The 17,016-nt window shown below is 42.2% G+C and overlaps 1 protein-coding gene across 1 annotated transcript in view; it reads right to left on the reverse strand.

Annotated features, from left to right (window-relative positions):
• NDNF (neuron derived neurotrophic factor) overlaps window positions 1–16,008 on the reverse strand; it is a 45,216-nt gene extending 29,208 nt beyond the window's left edge. Inside the window, exon 1 of the mRNA XM_004265092.3 lies at window positions 15,464–16,008. The gene's annotated coding sequence lies outside the window, so the exon portion shown is untranslated. The remainder of the gene's footprint in view (window positions 1–15,463) is intronic.
• Window positions 16,009–17,016: the final 1,008 nt, after the last annotated feature.

Genomic DNA, 17,016 nt, shown 5'->3' on the forward strand with positions numbered 1-17,016 from the left:
ATGTCCTTTCCATCTATCTCAGGGCAGACATACTACCTTCTCAAAGGAACTTCAAAATCTAAAAGGCTTTTTTAGTTCTATTTACCCTACTAACAAAATCAGGTACTTAAATTATTCAAGTTCAAAGATATTCCTGTTCTCAGGACAAACCTGGTTTTAAAACTTGCTTTGGGGGCTTCCCTGGTGGCAGAGTGGTTAAGAATCCGCCTGCCAATGCAGGGGACACGGGTTAGAGCCCTGGTCCGGAAAGATCCCACATGCTGCGGAGCAACTAAGCCTGTGTGCCACAACTACTGAGCCTGCACTCTAGAGCCCACGAGCCACAACTACTGAGCCCATGTGCCACAACTACTGAATCCCGCCCACCTAGAGCCTGTGCTCTGCAACAAGAGAAGCCACCGCAATGAGAAGCCCGCGCACCGCAACGAAGAGTAGCCCCCGCTCGCCGCAACTAGAGAAAGCCCACGCGCAGCAACAAAGACCCAACATAGCCAAATATAAATAAATAAAATAAATAAATTTAAAAAAAAACTTGCTTTGGTAGTTCTGCCAGCTATGTCTGCTGAACACATGGGCTGCATCTTCCATAAGTTTTGATCAAAGAAATGTTTTATAACAGAGCTTCTAGTGATGTAATAAAAAGCGGTACTCATCCACAAGGCAATGAGAACAGAAAGTTTTTTTAGGACAGCAAGCATGATGGAAATGCAGATCTCATTGGCTGATCCAACAAACAGTTTGGGGCACTTACTCTGTACCAGGCACCGCTTGATATCTAGAAACACAGTAGTGAACAAGATGTGTGCATGAGGTTCTCATGCTTGCAAAGCTTACACTTCGGCAGGTAAGAGAGAGATGATGAATAAGTAAATAACTACACATACTGATTCCAGAGAGCAGTAGCACCATGACGAAAATGAAACCGGTGACGAGGCTGGAGGGGAGCCACAGAGAGGGGCAAGCTGGGGGGACAGAGCGATTCTAGGCTGAGTGGTCAGGGAGGACCTCTCTGAGGAAGTGACATTTCAGCAGGGACTTGAATGGAGCAAATAAGCCATGGCGAGACACAGAATGTTGGGACTAGAAGGGATCTTTTACAGATGAGGAAACTGAGGAAGACAGAGGGGAAGGACCTATTTCATCTCCTGGGCTTCACATCCGGGAATCTGCCTCACCTGTGCATTAACTTCAACCCTCAGCAACCAAGAGGCTTTGCCTCCACACTGGCAAGCCTTGGGGACCAGAAGACAGGCACTGAGGCCCGTGACCATCACCTCAGGTGGGGGACAACTGGCCAATGTTAAACCCAGGGTGTGCTAGGAAGGGTGACGCCAAATATTGTTAAGGCCCCTTAGCAGATAAAAGAGGGATTGAAGCCCTCTGGCTAGCCCAGCTAGTCTCCGTGGTTGGCACGGCGTTATAGGGAAGGAGACTGGGACTCAGTAAAATAAGGATTTACCTGATAAAGCCATTAAACTGAAGGGCGAAGGCGCAGTTTAAAAAGGAGGAGGTGTTCTGACGGAGGAAGGATGCTGCCTGACTTTCCCCAGGGAGATTCTTAATAGGATTGCAGCAGGGTGGTGTTTACTTAGATGGTCTGTTATCTGAGCTCTCTCTGTACACCGTCAGTCAGTCAATGAGCTAGTGTTTATTAAGTGCCTATTGTAAGTTCCCTGGGGACATCAGAGGCGGATAAGGCAGAATCACAGTCCTCCGGCGAAACCAGAGGCTTTGATTCTTCTGTACTTTATCTCACTTGAATTACAGCTATTTTTATATTTTTTCTTGTCCCTAAAAAAAAGCTCATCACGAGGCTTACATAACATGAATTTACTCAAGAAAGTGCCCCGTAGACCAAGATTACTTTTTTACTCTTTATATCCCCTGCATAGACTTTTTTAGTTCTTGCATAAAATAGGCACTAAATAAATATTTGCTTAATTATACTGTTTTCAAGAAGCTTATAGGAAGAGGAAGGTAATCAGAAATGTCTCCCATCAGAAAAATCCCTAAATGTTCTGAACTGGGCAAGGCAGTTGGGCGTGGTTATTGGCCAAACCCTCAAGGCTGACTGCTAGCTCCAGACCCATCTTCCTTCTTTTCCCAGGCACCTAACCCTCAACGGTGTGGAGTGGCTCAAGGCTGCCCTCGCCAAGCCAGACTCAGGAGTCAGGCTCTAATCTGAATCTGGGTTCCTTCCTCTGTCGGAAACCCTGGGTACCACTGCCACTGTGGGCAGATGAAGTAAGCGGAACTGCTCTGAGCCTTGGTTTCCATGTTTGTCGTCTGAAAAGGCACAGTAGCTCCTGGTGAGGCTGCTGAAGGGCTCCCTTGACATCAGTGCACATCAGTATTACCTCAGCAGCCCGGTCCTGCCAGCAGCTAAACTAGAACCTCAACGTTATCTGATATTTTGATCCCCGTGTCCCGTTACCCATCAAGTCCTGACGATCTCCCTGCTGCATCTTCTCTCAAAGTTGCTCTCTCTCCTCTAACCGAACGGCCAACGTCTCAAATTGTCCACTTACTGCATCTCCCCTGACTGTTCTCACACTCATTTCCTGCATCTTTGCTCAATCGTGCCGCACAGCACTGTACTGTCCCCTTTATAAATGGAATCTGTTTCACTCTTCTGCTTAAAACAAAAAGTCAGAGGCTTCCCATGAAGTACAGAATGAAGGGCATGCATGCGAGGTCCTTTAGGCCCCTCCTCACTCTACAAACTCACTTCCTACAACTTCCCCGCACTCTGCTCACATTCCCAGCTCGCGGAGGAGCTGCCACCTCCTTTGCCAGGATACCACTGCCCCCTCTCTGGTGGCAAAATCCCACTCATTCTTCAAGACTCCAGCATCTACAGCCACAGAGAAATTTAGTTGTGCACTAAATGTTCCACGCTCATACTTCTATTGCAAACCATTTTGAATTCTCTGTACGTATTCTTGACACCCCCCCAGGGTGGCAAGGACACATGCTCTCTCTCTATAACAGTGATATGCTGATCACGGAACCCAACCCCTAGCAGATGCCCATGATGTTTCATGAGTGTGTAACGAATAAAGGGAAATGAAAATAATAAAATTGACTGTTGTTGCTGATTTATGGAATCTGCTTCACAAGAGATAATACGAGCTAAATAGGAAATAAGTTACGGATGCTTTTGACAATTTTATGGGCGCTAAACTTATAATAGTTACTGTGTGAAACCTAAAAAGTTGGGAAGAATATCTTTAATCTTTTGAGGTGGACATCACAGACATCTGCTGGTGTGGCTGCCACAGACAGATGGTGTGTGCTAGGCAGTGCCGGGACTTCGTATAAGGATGCATTTCTTTTGCCCTTAAGAACACAAGAATGTCCTGGTAAGAATAACATAGTGCATTACTCAGGAGGGCCTCTGTCTTCTGTAAACACGTAAAATATGTTTGGTTGGGATACATTCTGATCAGAGAATAGGAGTGGTACAGACTAGTGCTTCTGAAACCTTATTATGCACACAAATCACCCAGCCTCCCTGGTAAAATGCAGACTCTGATTCCAAAGGTCTGGGGTGGGCCCTGAGACTCATCCTTTCGAACAAGCTCCCTGGAGATGCAGGTGCTGATATTTCAGGGACGGTACTTTGAGTAGCTCTGACTCTTCCAATCCTATTAATCCGGTAAGATCAGCACTATGATTTTCATCTCCAAGATTTTCATTGTTTGAACTTTCTGATTTCTAATTTTCATTCATTACCAAAGTTTAACATTTTAAACATCTATTTAGGGAGAAGCATGGGTGAAATACAGGTTGTCCACATCCTTTCTTCCTCTTACCTTGAGAACTATTATTATATCCACACAATTTCACAGCTTTCTCTTTTCTCTACCTCCTTTAAATTAAAAAAAAGAATGACAGACAGGTTTATTGCCTTTGGGGAATATGTCTAGGTTCATCTTAAAGCCCAATAATGGACAAGTGGACCATTTACCATTTGGGAAATTGTGAGAAGGTTCAAAGTTATTCCAAAGTTTCTAATTTGTTCATATAGTGATACATACTGGAGTTGGCAAATACAGTCCTAGTAAATAAATGCTATCAAGAAGAAATTATTTATTATTACCATAGAATAATAAATATCACAGACTAGGAAGCGGTGTGGTTCCATGGACCCAATCCCATATTTTCCCAAGTATCTGATGGTCCTAAAGCTTTACTCCTTCCTCTCCCCTGGCAGTTGTTTTGATATGACAGCATTAAAGCTTGTCTGCTACCAAAGAGGATTTAAAGGGGTCTCCGGTGCCAAAGCCCAGGACGAGATCAAAACAGCGATTTAGAAATAACTGTACTCACGATAACGTAATCGAAAGAGAGATGAGTGAGCTAGATATACCAGGGACCTTAAAGAGTCAAAATGGTTTAACCCTAGATTATTCTTATTTCCAGAAAAAAGGAGGGCATGCGAGTATGTTGTTCTTGTAAAAAGAAATAAGTTAAAGTTTTCAAATTGTTTGGCCTTAAAATCCAAGGCCAAAAACAAACTATAAACTTAGAGCCATGTCTTTGGACAGATGAGGTAATATTCTCCAAGGACACTGGTTCCTGACAATTTAGTAATTTAGAGATTCTCTCCTGTCTTTCTCTGTCTCACCCTCCTGTCTCCTGTCTCAGTGTCTCAGGTGACTATTCCCACATCTTGGGTTCCTATCAATTCAGGATTGAATATTTTTACAAAAACTTGAATTTAATTTTTGGCTTGTTCTTTATTCTTATCCATTCTCCCCCTGTCATGTAATTTTTATGTATGTATTAATTTATTTATTCAAGTCTGGGGACAGTTAAAAGGCTGCCAAAATTTCTATTTAAAATAGAAAACAATCACTGGACTGAGAGTAAGAAGATCTGGGTTGGAGAAGTTCTGACCAAATAATTATCGGCTTTCGTTCTTGGAGCAAGTCTCAATCTCTTTGAGTCTCAGTTTCCTCATCTACAAAATGAAGACAATTATTCCCAGGATTGTTATAAGATTAAAAAATCGTAGACATGAATGCTCTTTTGAAAGTAAAGAAGGCTCTATTTATTTACAAATACTATAATCCAGCTACCCAACTAGTTGCAAAATTGTATTCAATGGCAAAAGATACAGGTTTTGACTCGCTCTTAAAACAAGATATGAGATATGAGGGGGAGTTTCAGCATCAGATTATTCTACCTTTATTTATCTAATCTATCAGGTAAAAGGTTAGGTTCCTATTTAATAAGAGACTGACTAGAAACACGGAGGAAAGGCCAAGATGTTGGGTTTTTAAAAACAACCACACAGACAGTAGAAACTCTTAATATTCTTTTTGTTATCCTTGGTATGCCTTATCTGAGGACATCAGTACTGTTTAATAAAAACAAAGCTGGATTAAAACTGATTCAAAGGTGAGTGTGCGCCAGCTTTTTAGGCACTAGATCCAGCAAAGGATTTAAGATGCATGTGCTGAGATTAGAGAGTTGAGGGTTAGGCTCAGTCCCTGCGATGTTCTGCATTATTATTCCTGGATTAAGAGATGATTGAAGAACAGGACAGTCAAAAGGCAGACGATGTGGACTGATCTCACAGTCACTTTTAATAAAGAGTCTATAGCAAATTATGATGAAATAATACAAACATATAAGCCTGAAACAATTAGCGAGATGACAAATCACAAAACACTGACCCAATATGGGTATTCAGACCCACAATTACTTCATTCCTTTCCTCCCCGAAAAGTAAGAGGTATAGGTAGGTGTGGTTTTTATTCTTATTAAAAACTTTTTAAGGGAAACATTGAGGAAAGGTTGCAGCTGGTGAGTGTTGGGGGTCAACAGTGTTCAGTGCTCATTACAAGACAGAACCTGCCAAGAGAAAAGATGTTTCCAAACTGCCTCTTTGTGGTCGTTGCTTTGTAAGTGTGAATAAACTTTAAATGTAGAGACATTTTTTCAATTATAGACTGAATCTGGTGGCTGAAGTGTTAATATGGGGGTGTGTATAAATACTTTCATTGTCTGAACTTACTTATTCCTCACTGTGTTTTAAAGGGCTTTAAACTTTTTGGATATTTGGAATATCTTATCATATATGTCTATAATAGCTCTCATTATTCCATTGAAAAATAAAATTTCATCCAAGTTTTTGGGAAATCACTGTTTAAAACAATCTTAGCACTGAACTAACTTGAAATCTTACCTCTCAAAAATGTCACATTATTAATGGAGTAACTGTAGTGTGAATTACTATTAATTACTACTAATTACTATTAATTACTACTAATTACTATTAATTACTACTAATTTTAAAAGGGATTCTGTAGCTTATTGATTTTTCAGTACTATACCTGCCACATATACTTGGAATATGTGTCAAAATCATAGGTTATATGCCTCTAATACACTTATAACTCAATTTTAATCCCTAATTTTCTTATTAGTCTCCACTTTCTGAGGAAAATGTTTTATTGTTTCCTTTTCCAGACAACTTGTCTCTAAAGTATGTTAAAGACTTTGTCTGTTATACACACACACTTACACACAGACACACACACACACACATCAGATGCAACCAATAGCGTATCTTAGGGCATTTTAACACCAAGGGTTGGATGGCTGGTCAGTGAGACCATAAGAGGAGAGCTGAAGAAAGGAAAAGAGATTTGCCTTCAAGAATTGATTCCATGGCTATATGTAGATTTAATAAAGCAAAGTGATGAACTCCTTTGCCTTTTGTGATTGGGGTAGAATCTGTGCAAACAGAGGTTGGGATTGTGGGGAGGCGGGGCAGGTTTACACCAGAACTTACACATATAGTCAGAAATCGATACCCCATTTCACTTTCAAAAATTCTCCTTATTAAAAAAAAAGTCTTTAACCTTCTAGAAGGACAGGTGTGGGGCATTGTTTTTCTATTTATCCTTGCTGGACCTTTGTGTTATTTTCAACTAGAATGTGTTTATTCTCAAAGAAAAGTTGTTTAGGCATGACCTTAAATAATGATTTAAAACTGGAAAACGTAATCATTTTCCCCTAAAAGATTCCGTAATAAGTTAACTAATATCAAAACAAACAAACATGTAGCACATAAAAAGCTTACGATTAAAGTCTTGTGGATTTAGACTAAATTAATGATATTTTTGAATCATTATATTTAAAAAAATTCTAAGCAAATTGTGTCCTTGCAAATTAATTTGGCAATTAATCTAAATTAAAAAATTTTAGACATTTCTATCAACTTTCCTTCTAAAATCAAAGAGTCATCACTTTATTTTAAAAGTGTGTGTTTCGGTAAGTCTTTTAATCCGAAACCTCAGATTTCTCAGGAGAAAGAGGATATAATAACTTCCTCACTGAGTTCCTGTGAAGATGAAAGAAAACGATGGATGTGGAAGCACCTTGTAAACAGTCAAGGGCTATAATATTATTAGTAAACAGAATCTTTTCCATTCACTCTGTGAAATCCAAAGCACAGAAACAACTTTAACACAGTTAATAACTAACCATACTGAAAACTAATAAAATTTCAAATAAAAATTTCAAAAGGTAACACAATATACATTTTTATGAGAGCATTAAGAAGGTTAGATAACTTTTTTTAGCTCTTAAAATACTGAAATTTCAGAATACAATGGAGTATAATATCTAATTATCGATAACAGAGGACTTATGAAATGTTTGTACAAATAACTAAGAATACCTTTGAAGATAATGGTGGCTAATTTAATTGAGGGTTCTTCCAGCTACCTGTCCACCTCCTTTCAAGACCTCTGGCTCTGTAATGGGTTGTCTCCAAATCTCTTAGAATTCTGATTAAAATATATAGATATATTTCATTTACATAAAATAACTTAAGGTATTCTATACTGGAATAAGTATCATAATTAATTATAGTGGATGAAATTGTATATTTAAAATTTTTTTCTAGTTAATCTGTGGCGAGGGCTGACTTCCCGTAAAAGTTGATTAGAATGTCATTTTTACTTTGTCTTTTTACGTCATAGAAGCTGTCACCTCTGCCATGTTGTTTTTATTGTTCAATGACCATCTGATATGCTGAGAGTGACTTTTTCAATAGATATATTGAAAATAATATTAACATTTTCCTTCTTTATACATAAAAGTAAATATAAATAAAGCATCTGATATTTTCTCCTTTCATCATAATGAGACACCGTGTGTTCTGTAATGAGGGGAAAAGGACACTCTGTTTTAGGGAATTTTGCTTTACAAGACTGACACTATTGGAAGCTGGATAACTACTCAGTATAATTTTGGAGGCAATGGGAAACCTTTACCTCAATTGTTTAAAGAAGTATCCTGTCTCTTTCATTTTAGTTAAAGACATGTTTTTAAATCAAATATTCACTGGACCTAACCTTGCAAAAATAATCTCAAATGTCCTTTCCAATTCCTTGACATTAAGACTCTGTCTTAAATTCACACCAAAGGAGAATGAAGGTGACTTCCATGATTTGTGGGACACAATGCAAGATTTCTTGTTCGTAAATTAAGAATTTCAAGATGACAACAGCAGACTACTCAACTGAGCACAGGGGTTCCTCCTAACTGCAGCCCATGAAGCTGGCCCTGAGTATAACTTATACTAGAGTATAAGAAACTGAGAATCGATTACCAGAGGAAGAGACCATAGAACAGGTACATACTAAGGGTAGGTTGTCTACAGAAGGAGAGGCTAAGACAGCCCAAGATATACATCATTCCTCTCTAAAATTCTGTCTAAAACTAGCCTCATTTCAATCTGGCTTTATCTAGCCATTAACATCTTTGGAAGATGTTGGCCAATTGCAGCTTACCCTGTTTCCCATCTTGGGGATATTTTCATATTTATAGGGGATGCTGAAAAACAAAATTACTTTAAAAATGAAAAATCATCTTTTTTTAGGTGGTGTTTTAGTACCATGAGAGACCATACTGACATTTGGGGCAGGGTCCCTCTCAGGCCATCTCTCAGGAGACCCGTCTGTTGGTTCATCTACTAGTACCTAATCCTGCTACTGCAATTGTTAGAGTGTTAAATTTGTATCTCCTATTTAAAAGGCAGTTTTATTTTTCCATTAAAAAGTAATATATTTTCATAGCAATTTTTTTAAAGAATTTTTTTGATGTGGAACATTTTTAAAGTCTTTATTGAATTTGTTACAATGTTGCTTCTGTTTTGTTTTGGTTTTTTGGCTGTGAGGCATGTGGGATCTTAGCTCCCCCAGTAGGGAATGAACCTGCACCCACCTGCATTGGAAGGCGAAGTCTTAACCACTGGACTGCCAGGGAAGTCCCTCATAGCAATTTTAGCAAATTTTGAAGGATCAGCCCCAGAACTGAGACTTGGAGAGGCCAAGAGGTAAGTGATTGCTGTCTCTTCTCAGTTTGCCAGGTGTTTTAGCCAGCACTGCTGTTTCTGATCTCTGTCACCACTGTTGGCAACAAATATCTCTTCAATTACAGGATCCAGTTACTTCTGAATCAATCTCTATTTGAAGCTTTTGATAATATCAGTGAATTTTAGTGAATGCTGTAATCTAATATGAAATTACAACATTTACTGAGTGCTATCAACATATGAACAATATTTAGATTTAAATCATGATAGATATACTAGTATTTATTATTTACCTTTAAATGTATTTTAAACAAGATAACTAAGAAGGATCAAGTACATTTATGTTCGTGTGTGTGTATGTGTGTGTGTTTGGTATGACTGATAATTTAATCAGAAACACATTTTATTACTGGAATAAAATGCATAATGTTACACTTGGCAAGGCCTATGGGCTTAGAGTACATATGACCTGAACAAAAGAGAGTAATCAAAGCCATCTCCTAGGTTCACATGCATTGCTAGGGTTTACTTTTCACGGCGATGTGCTATAAATTGTAACCATCTATACTCCAAGAGGCACCTATATTGGAGGAATTAATCCTAAATAAATCAAGCCCTTTTACATTAGATTTTTCCCTTTTAAACATAATATCTCCAAGTAACTACCACAATGTTTATCATTTTGTCAACTGTCTAGATATGGTATTATCTATCTTTGCATATAAACACTTGTTCATAGTTTCTATAACTTTAAAAATAATCATGGTAATTTCAAAAAGGTGTCACACCTCACAGATCTTTCTAATTATGGGTTCAGTTTTTACTAATTATTTTAGAAAATGATAAATTTCAGTCTTATACTTTACTTAGATCTGTGTATATAAGGACATGCCTCAGCGAACAAGATGTACTTATGATAATCTTTTGTTGTTGGTAAAACACCCATTTGAATATAGCCCATATTTTTTGGCTATGTCTTTAGATTGTGGAATATAGGCTCTTTGATCACACAGCTGGAAGAAGAGGGCGTTTACCCTGATTTCATGTTAGGGAGAAGAAACACTAACAGACAAAAATCTTACGTAGTCACCATTTACTTCAGTCGGTCTCCCCTACTTGTGCTATTGTGTGAAATCATTCCAACTAGAAAACAGACACGAGTGCATAACTTGATTTTTTTGTTATTTGGTTATTATATATAAAATCTCCACACTGCAGAGGCAGTGTGTAAGAGTTCCACTCAAATGAACTGATTTTCAATCATGTGTAATCATGTTTTTTGTTGTGTTCCTTCCAAACTTTATATAACCCCGTTACTTCTAAAAATGTTTTTTCTTTTCTCATAACTATATAAAAGGCAGCAAATTCTTTCAAAAGAATAATTTAAAGAGATATTTGATAACCATATGCATTCTGCCACATTTTTCTTTTTCAAAGAAAAGATTCATTTCAGAGTTTTTACAAGTGAAACTAAAAATAAATACTTCAGAGAGATATATGAAACAGTAAATATATGTCATGTCCAAATTTGCTACAGGAAAAAATTAACAAATGAAAACCAAAAACTATTCACCAACTTACTAAAATAAATCAGTTTCCAAAGGATCCGGAACTTATTGAAGGAGTAATAACATGTAATTTTGGAAGTTTCTATACTTATAAACTTGAGGTCTGCAGACTTTAAAGTTAATTTTAAATCAAATCTAGCTTGATGAGTTCTTTAAAAAATTGACATTGTAACAGGACCCAATATCCAGCTGTTCTGTAGTCAAATCTGATTCTTCATCCCAAAGGGAAAAGTCTGCAGAAATATACTGCTAGTTTGCTTTTATTCCATACTGATCAAATGCTTCACTCTTACTTTTTAAAATGCAAAGCAAGCAATGCCTTTTTTATTTGGGGTGAATTAAAATTATATATTTCACGTGTTCCAAATATCTCAAAAGACTAAAATGTGTGGATTTGTTGGTTTGCAGTTTTTGGTAAAATACCAAAATGAAGGGGAAAGGTGCAGATATAGCATCTTTGGGTTTAAGAAGCGTGTTTAGGAAATAAGCAGCCACGAAACCACCTGCTTCCTATACTGGTTTGGGCATTGGTGGGATATAGAACAGCAAATCTCAGGTGTCATCTCAGAAGTGGCAATAGATACATAAGTCTGTACGCACAACCAAACACACACAGATTCACACTAAAAGGGTGCTGGTTTTCCCAGCAATATAATTGAATTTATGGTCAATATACCACTGTGTAATTCAATAAAATATTAGCAATTCTGTTTTTCCATGTCATACTATACGATTCTCTTTTTTTTTCTTTAACCACAATAACAACAGCAGTATTTACTTTTCTTCCTAGGTAGAAATTGACAATGTGGAAACATAACTGTGTATCCTAGGTGTCAATTTGCATTGTAATACAGTGGGAAAATAGAGCAGAATTTAGCCTAAATTCAGGACTTAAATTGCAAAGTATTTTTAAATGGGGTATTTAAATACTGGAGGACTTTAATTTTAAAAGTCTTCAAGGCACAGACTTGGTGTGACTGACTATTCAACCGTAACTTTTAAAGCTATTGCTTCTGCTAAATGATTGTGAACCAATGCGGAAGAGTAAATTACATTCTTCAGAATAATCGTTCCAAAATAAATATTTAGAGGTATTCGATATCATTTCAAGGTCAAATGAATACTCTGAATGATTCTTGCAGGTTACGCTTGCCTTTGACCCAGTACAGATCATAGGAAATGCCTTCTTTCTGGTGAATGGCTGATGGCAACTGACCCTGGCAAGTTTCATTAATACAAGGCTGCTACTACGGATGCGCTGGTGCCCAAAGCAACGCCTGACAAGAAGACAACGAACAAGTAAGTGTCAGAGAACCCTGCTTGGTTACTAGAATCAACCACATAATCATTGGGAAAACTAAGGAAGAGGGATTAAAATAATTTCAATCAATGCAAATTATGTGGAATCACACTACTCCCACACTATCTGTTAGTTCAGGCACAACCGTTCCATTTCCAATATCTACTCATCCATCGTAGCAAAATGCAAAATAAGTTCTGTCCTAACAATGACAACAAAAACACAGTCGGTTTTAAAATAAAAATTCTGACGTCTAGATAGACTGAATAGAAAAATGAACATAGGAAGATAACAGACAGTTTATGCTTTATTTCTACCTTTCCCCCCTTTATTTCAAATAATTTGTCAGAGCTTTACAACACATTTCCCCCACTATCACACAGAGAGCCTGGTCAGTAAATCCAAGTGAGGAAACTAAAATCTGAATCACCAGGCTCATGAAGCCGACTGAAAAAGTTGCTGCATTAAGTTATCTGAAGACTGACCCACTGTGGCTACTTCGAATGTAGTGTTCCCTCAGCATGCCATTATTCTTTACTCTTTAACATTCATACTTCACCACACGGATGTTCAATAAACCCAGGACAAATAAACTGAGGGCGGGGGCTTCCCTCATTCTTACAAGGGTATTTTTCAATTATATATTTTGCTACATTTTAAAGAGATAAAAGCTGTATCTGCAAGTGATTAAAAGATGTTTTATATTCATGGTTTCATTTCTGCTGAAATAAATGCGTAATTTAAACCACACATAATTCATACCAATTTAGGCCCATTACAGAGTTCTAGCTTCTTTTTTTATGATAGCTACTAATTAAAACAGAGTGTTACTGTCACGCTGAGCCTGTGACTTCGACATACAGGTTAATGAATAAAACAGCCTGACATAAAAATGAAAACAATGATACAGACAGAGCTGCAAGCTGTTATGTTCCCAGTGTGTGGTAAAGATTAAGTAGATTTGCTGAAGTTAAGAACTGTGCAGAGAAAAAAACTTGTAATTTCTTTTTTCTTTTTTTTTTTTAAGGAATTAGTGAAGGATTTTTGAGAGAAATCTGAAATAGTATTAATTTCTCTAACTTCTGGGGCCCTCATTCCCAGCTCCCCATCCAAGAATTTAAACTCATCAGAGTCACTTTTAAAGGATAAATGATGGGATAGTTTAATATAATCCTGAATATAGGTTTAGATTGAAAATGGGAATTGGGACCATAATTAATTATGTTGCCAAGTTTTTTGAACTTTAAGGAGACAGATTGAGGCAAATGAGGACATTTATAAGACTGCAACCTTATAAAGTTCATGGGTTAAAACTTTGGTAAAACGACAGTATCTTTTTGACATTGATTAATTCCATGTGCAGCATGAGTGTGAGGAATTAATACCCTTTTGGTGTTTTCACTTTCTGAAACCACTGTAATAAGAGACTGACGTAAAATTAAAACCAAATATAAACATAGTCTTCAGCCAGGGTTACGGCCTTATTATCACTCTTAATAAACGATAATGAGTAATAATAAATACTGATCGCCCTCAGTACCCTCTGCTCTGCACGCATATTTGCTCTCGCATCCATCCATCACGTCTTTCAGGATAATAACACAATTCAATCCCATCAAATCCTCAAAACCGCTCCCTCGGGAGGGATGTTTTATCTCTACTTCTGCAAGCCCAGGGAGGATTTTACTTGTTTGAAGGGGGCGGAGAATGGAGCGGGGTCCTATTTATTTCCATTGATAACTCCCCTGGTTCTCACAGGCGCTCAGGGATCGGGTGGGAGGAAGAGAGGAGGAGGTGCGGAGATTCCCTCCTTCAGAAAAGAAAAAGGGTTCAGGAAACGAGGCAGGAGGAGGAGGGGTGCGGGGGGAAGAGAGGGTAGCGTGTTCGGAGCGATCAGCAACGAAATGAATATATACACATATGCATTTTGCGTGATTTAGCGGGATCGAGGGATGAGGAATAAACATTTACAACCCAACTAAGTTGCTGAAAAGAACTTTGTTAAAAACACACAAACAAACCAACCCAGAAACATTTTCTCAGGTTCATTTCCCGCTCAAGGTCTTGGTGGTTTCAGGGAACTGCTTTTACAGAGCAGGAGATGGACAGCGCCCCGAAGGGGACCGGGAGAGGAACCGCGACCTGACCCGAAGGACAGCTCAGCGGCAGCGCCGAGGTGCCCGCGGTGAGCTCCAGGGGCCTTGGCGACCCGCGCGGAGCGGGGGCTGGGGGCTGCGGGGAATTCTCCCGCCTCGACCTCTGGGGGCGGGAGTGTGCAGCGAGGAAGGGGTAAGAAGGGCGCACGAGGAAACGAAACAGCACCCCAAATTCAGAAGTTTGCGAAGTGCCCCCAAGAGAACAGCTGGGGCCTAGAGCCAATCGTTCGGATTCCTGAGGGTCGGAGCTGCCCCGCCTGCAGTCCTGAAGGCAGCGCCAGACTCCCTCATAGACGGTGCTACGGCCGGATGCCCTGTCGCTCCAGCTGGGGCGGGAAGGAGCGTCCCCTCGGTGGCCGCTCTGCTTTCCCGGTAAAAGTAGGATCGGGTCCCAGGCCACCCCGCTGAGCTCCAGGAAGTTTCTCTAACGATGCTCGCCTACCACGCAGAGGGCAAAGGAGGAGCCAGAGCGGTGGGGGGTCCGCCGGGCGAGGCCGGCGAGATCCCAACGCCCCCGGGGGCTGCGCGGCTCCGGACCGCCCGCCAGGAACCTGCGCCGCCCCGCCGGCGGGCGAGCCCCGCGCGCTGTCCTGACTTCTCGCTTTTCGCCTCACACACAGACGCGCCCTGCAAGACCCCACCAGCCCCGCAGGCTTTCTCCAGCGGCCGGCGGAGGGCATGAACCAGGGGAGGGAGGCAGCAGCCCTCCCGGCGGGCGGGCAAAGAAAGTGTCCAGGCTGAGTCGGGGATAAGGGCTCGGGGGCGGCTCCCCGGACTCCGCCGCCCCCTGGGCACCGGACCCCGTGCCCCCGGCCTATGCACTCTCTGCGTCTCCTCCCAGCACCGCTGGGGCCGCCCAGCCACGAAGCCAGCCTGGAGAACTGAGGGAGACCTGCTCCACACCCCTCACGCCCTCGGCTCCTTGGGAGCCGGCGCCCTCGCCCTGCTGTGACCGAGAACCTAGCGGGGCCCCACCAAGTGAGGAGACGCGCGCCTCCACCCCCCATCCCAAACGAGCCCTCGGGTGCGAACGCTTCTTGCGCCAGGTCTCGGGTGGCGGGCTAAGGCGTCGGACGTCGGGGGTTTTTCTTTCGCAACTTACCTTACAAAAAATGTTTTCCTGCGGGGAAGAGGAAATATCCCTTCCCGAGGTGTGATGGGGCCACGTCCCCGGCTCCGGCCAAGATGCTAAGCACCAGTACTCAGGAACCAAAGGGACTTGGGGGAGGTGGGTGGAGGAGGAAGCGGATAAAGGAGAAAAATGAAATGGGCCGAAGTGTCCCAACTTTGCGGCCGGCGCTGCAAACTTCAAAGGCGGGCGAGGGCTGGCGGCGCGCGGCCGCCGAAGTTGCTGCGAAGTGGCGCGGGGAGAAGCGCAGAACTGGGGGGATTCCGGGGCAGAGCGAGGGAGCGGCAGAAGGTCCTTTTAAAAGGCAGGGAGAGTGCGGGGGCCGGGCGGCGGGAGGATGCTGCAGCTGAGAGGGGAGCCGGCGCGGGCTCAACGGGCGGCCGCTCTGGGCACCGGCTCCAGGCTGGAGCGCCGCGCGGGGAGAGCTGGGCGCACGGGGCGGCGGCGTGTGAGCGGCTCGGTTCGCTCCGCTCTCTCGCGGCTCGGAGCTGGGAGTGTGTGATCTCTCCCGAGTGTCACTGCTGAAGCCCGGAGCCGCTCCCCTCCCGCCCCACCGCTGCCCGCCCGCCCCCTCCCTCTCTGCCCGCTGCCTCCCGCTCTGTTCCTCCCTCCCTCCCGCTGCGCGCCACCGCGCGCGCGCGCCTACACACACACGCACACACACACCCTCCCCCCCCTCCCAAACGGACCCTCGCGGGCGGCGTCGCGGGGGGCGTACTCCCCTCCGTACCTCCCAGACAGCCGCGGGGAAGCAGAGGGAGGCCCACCGAGACCCCCTCAAAGCTACGAAACCAAGAGAGACGCATAACGGGACCATCGCCCTGTCTGGGAGACCTGGGTGCACAATAAGGGGGAACTCGGGTTGATTTGAGGGCGGGGTGGGGAGACGAGCTAAATGGAGAGGTTGGAGGCGGAAGCAGAGTGTGCAAACTGTGCATTCCTGTCCCACTTTTCACCCGGCCGCCTGCCTACCACAGCCTTCAGCCGGAGAGCGCTTCCCCCTCTGCGCACTCCGAGCCTCCTCGGGTTTGAAACTCAGCAGCTGTTTTAACAATTGAAAAGCGGCCCTGCAGGACCAGAGAGACTGAGCGGAGTGTGTGAAGCCATTAAGGCTGACTAGGTAATTATGATAAGAAGTTACCTAATTTGCAACCTGGCCTGGGCGCAGGAAAAGGCTGCGGGAGGGCGGGGGGGGGGGGGGGGGGGCGGGGCGGGACTAAGTGATTTAGTGACCTCACTTTGGCAACTTCGAACCTAGTTTTCGGCTAACCTGGTTTGTAGACCCTTGCACTTTAAGTTCTCAGAACATATAGTTTATTAAGATATAGTGTCAGGAATGAAAGCAGGAAAAATACTTGCCCGCTTCTCGTTGCCACAGAAAAATGAAGACAAGATGAAAATCAACCTTACCGAGGTGATATTCTTGTTAAATACCTGGTCACAGAGGGCAGCCCAATGCAGCTCCTTAAGTTTTGTGGCTCCTGGATGAGAACACTGCAGTAGGTGGATTTATGAAACCGATTTAC

Source organism: Orcinus orca, chromosome 4 (genome assembly GCF_937001465.1).
Source record: "Orcinus orca chromosome 4, mOrcOrc1.1, whole genome shotgun sequence".
Classification (NCBI taxonomy): domain Eukaryota; kingdom Metazoa; phylum Chordata; class Mammalia; order Artiodactyla; family Delphinidae; genus Orcinus; species Orcinus orca.